The following is a 4,238-nucleotide window of genomic DNA, read 5'->3' as shown; positions in this document are numbered from 1 at the left end:
CCTCGGGAGACCCCGGACTAGGTGGGGGGACGTCCAGCTGGGAGGAGGCCTCGGGAGACCCAGGACTAGGTGGAGGGACGTCCAGCTGGGAGGAGGCCTCGGGGAAGACCCAGGACTAGGTGGAGGGATTACATCTCGAACCTGGCCTGGGAACGCCTCGGGATCCCCCAGTCTGAGCTGGTTGATGTGGCTCGGGAAAGTGATGTTCGGGGTCCCCTGCATGAGCTGCTGCCCCCGAAACCTGATACCGGGTAAGGGAACGAAGATGGATGGATGAACTCCAGCTGGTGGGCTCCTCTACTTGGGGGGCGTTGGGGGTTGTCGGGCGCTCGGTGTCAGGTGAGGAGATCTCCGGCTTGTGGGTTTCAGGGTCCACGCTCCCGGAGCTCTCTGATGGATCACTCCTTGCTCGGAGAGGGAGGAAATCTGCAGGACTGATCTGCTCTTTTGTTCCAGGTGCCCTGGACTTTTAATCCTCTTCAGACAAATAAGCAGAACAGACGTTTATCCTCTTTGTTTTAACCTGGATACAGAAGCTCCAGGACTTCTAGAAAAACCTCATGATGAACCCGGTCTCCTAGTTTCCATTCCCAGTAAACTAAATTGCATTCTTCATTACATCCAGACTGAGACGTATCGTCTCCCAGACCTCTTCGTACCATGACTGGCGCAGGCTCTCTACGCAAGTTAAAACAAGTCGACGCTTTCGTTTATACAGGAAAAAAACGGCAGGCAGCAGCGTTGGTCTTGTTTGTTGAGAGACTGTGTGTGTGTGTGTGTGTGTGTGTGTGTGTGTGACATGGAGGAAGATTGTGTCCATCATCAGTTTTTGTGCATAAGCTGACGGAGACCTTTTCATTACTTTGATTCAAACAAGATAACAAAAACCCAAATATTAAAGAGCTGAATGTCTGTCTCTTACAAACTGTCCTTGTTTCCATTGTTTGAAGACACCTAGCATCGGTGTTTTAGTGTGTAACACCCGTCCGTGTACCGACTTATTAAATGAGGACAACAGTAGAGACACAGCAGGCACGTCTGATCCAGCTTGGTTTAGTGTTGGTTCAACTCTGTAAACACAGCTGAGGACACAGAGACACATTAAGAGACACTTTAACCCATTAAAGGTTACAGAGCAGTAAATTGCTGGAGTGTTTTCCTCAGAGACCTGGAGTCTGCAGATAAACCAGGACCAGGTGGACAGTTTTTAAAGGTTGGGGGGGGGGCATGTCTGGGATGTACGAGGGTTGTTAAATTCAAAATGACTCATTGTTTTCATTATTGACCCTTGTGTTGTCCTCTTGTCAAAAATGGAAAATGAGCATTTTTTCATCAGTGTTTTTCTTACATTTTTGTCACATTTTCAACACGAAGTAACACTAACTTTAGTTTTACAGTTATTTTAAATAACATGATTGATTCCACCCAACGCTCTTTGTCAAGTACACATTGTAAATAGTATTGAGTAAAAGTTGACATATTCCAGTCTGTGATTATCATCAACATCCATTCCTTTAATTTTAGTCCCAATAATTCCTAATTTCTGCTTTTCTAACTCAAACATTAGGGATAATTTCCTATAAATGAGGTTTATTGACCATAAATTCCAGAAATAACTAAAACTAAAGTTAATAAGTCAGTGTTAAAAAGGGACAAAAAATTGAAAAGTGCTGATTTTCATTGATTGACAGACGTCCACCTGCAAATCGAGTCAAAATTTAATATGAAATACCTTTTTAATCAACGTTATTGTCGTCTTTTCAGACACTTGTGTCTTTTCCTCTGATTTGGTCACTTTTTCAACGTTTGTTGACATTAGGTATAATTTCCTATAAATGAGGTTTATTGACCATAAATTCCAAAAATAATGTAAAACTAAAGTTAATAAGTTAGTGTTACGTAGTGTTAAACGTCAAAAGGGTCAAACGTTCAAAAAGTAACAAATGTAAGTTAAAACATTGACAAAGTGTCAAAAGTGAGTTTCAATTTTGACGGGAAGACAACACGAGGGTTAAGAAACGATGAATATACACACACACACACACACACACACACACACACACACACACAGATGTGATGGGAACCAGTTAGTGTAGTTTCTGGTTGTGTCGATGGAGGAAGTTGAACCTTTTTAAAGTTGTTTTGTTCTGTTTTTTTAGGAGTCTTGAGTGTGTTGTGTTCAGGTCAGCCCGTGTTTGTTGGAAACTGCAGTTCTGTTTTTTTACAAGCACGGGGTCGTGAATCCACTTCCCAGAATGCCCTTTTTGTCTGACGTGCCACCAAGCAAGACTTAGGAGCACTCCAAGGGGTGAATGGCGATGACTTGGTTACCCTAGCAACAGCCGTATGTTGAATTGTGTAAGCGGGAGGGTTTCGGGGGGGGGGGGGGGGGGGGGGGGGGGGGGGGGGGGGGGGGGGGGGGCGGCGGAGACAAAGACGCAGCGAGACGGTTGGGACGACCAGAGGGTACTGTGCAAAAGAATTTAGTGATTTATCATTTTTAATTTGTACTCTTAATTGATCTTCTAGGGGGAAATTACATTTTACACACCACACACAGGCCTGAAGTACACACACACACACACACTCACAGAGAGAGACACACACACACACACACTCAGACACGTACACACACACATGAAATTCCAAAACCAAAACTTCTGGCCGCCATTTTGAAAACCCCGGTCAGCTGTTAACCATAGAGAGCTGTTAATGTTAGCTTTGGACATGGATGGGAGACCAGAACCACCGTGGTCTGGGGAGGAAACCAGACCCACCGTGGTCTGGGGAGGAAACCAAAACCACCGTATTCTAGAGAGGAAACCAGAACCACCGTGGTCTGGGGAGGAAACCAGAACCACCGTGGTCTGGGGAGGAAACCAGACCCACCGTGGTCTGGGGAGGAAACCAGACCCACCGTGGTCTGGGGAGGAAACCAGACCCACCGTGGTCTGGGGAGGAAACCAGACCCACCGTGGTCTGGGGAGGAAACCAGACCCACCGTGGTCTGGAGAGGAAACCAGACCCACCGTGGTCTGGAGAGGAAACCAGACCCACCGTGGTCTGGAGAGGAAACCAGACCCACCGTGGTCTGGGGAGGAAACCAGAACCAGCGTGGTCTGGGGAGGTAACCAACGGTCTGCTGGCTCACAGGCTGGGGAAGATCCAGCTGGTTCTTGGAGAACTGGCGAGTAGAACCAGCACCAAACTGGAACCAGAACCAGCACCTGGTTAGCCTTGGTGGGAAAGACATGTGAGACAGACGCTCCGATCTGCTCCAACCGCAGGGTTTAATCTGAAATGAATGTAGCAGACTGGCAGTCCTGCACACGTGGGTGCTCGGTATTCTCCGGGGGCGTCCGAGCTCCGAGCACCCAGGTATCGGCGCCTATGGGTGCTCAAACGGTAGCCCAGCTTTTTTTTTTTTTGGCTTTTTTAAAGACATTTCTAGTCTGAAAATGGGCAAAAAGGCATCAGGCGGGCCTCATGAAGCCTGGTCGCTGAGCTAGCCACCCGTCACTTTAGGCCTGAGTTACGCATCAATTTAAGACTTAATATCATTTAAACGGGTCGACTATAAATTTAATTTGTGCCCTAAAAGATGTCAGGAAAGTTAAGTAGTCTTTGGAGACTTTGTATTTCTTGTACTAAGCTGTAAACATGGCTAATTCTGCTTTAAAGTTGGGCAATTTTACGTTGTCTTCTGTTGGTTCTTTCCCTGAAAAACGGCCACTTATATAGGTTGTTTCAAGCAGAAGTTCCGACTCATTTTTTTGTGACGACAGCGTCCTCTAGTGGCCGAGGGTATTATGACGGGCGCTAAGCGACGATGTCGTCTCGTCGAACACGTGAAATCAGCTGTGCGTGAGTCGTGTAGTTGGTCTAGAGCCCAACTTGATCTTTTTACTTCTGCTTGTTGCATTTACGCTTTTTAAAGTGGAGACTGATGAAGATTATCTTGATAAATCTCGTTGGCTTTTTGTCGACTCATCCAGGCCGATGCTAATATTCGGTTCAGTCTGCTGAAATACGCCAACGCTGGATTAAATGAGATCTCCTGGTGGACCGAGAGACGTTGACCCCGCCCCTACATCTTGTGTCTGTTCAAGAAAACCCTTCAAATGAATGGATCCTTAAGCATTTGGTTTTTCTTTATCAGAACTAGAACCATGTCTCCTAGACACCCTGGTGTCCCCTGGACCCTGGTGTGAACCCGTGTCTCCTAGACCCCCCCCCCC

Source organism: Etheostoma cragini, chromosome 8 (genome assembly GCF_013103735.1).
Source record: "Etheostoma cragini isolate CJK2018 chromosome 8, CSU_Ecrag_1.0, whole genome shotgun sequence".
NCBI lineage: Eukaryota > Metazoa > Chordata > Actinopteri > Perciformes > Percidae > Etheostoma > Etheostoma cragini.
Note: the sequence above shows the minus strand (reverse complement) of the source record.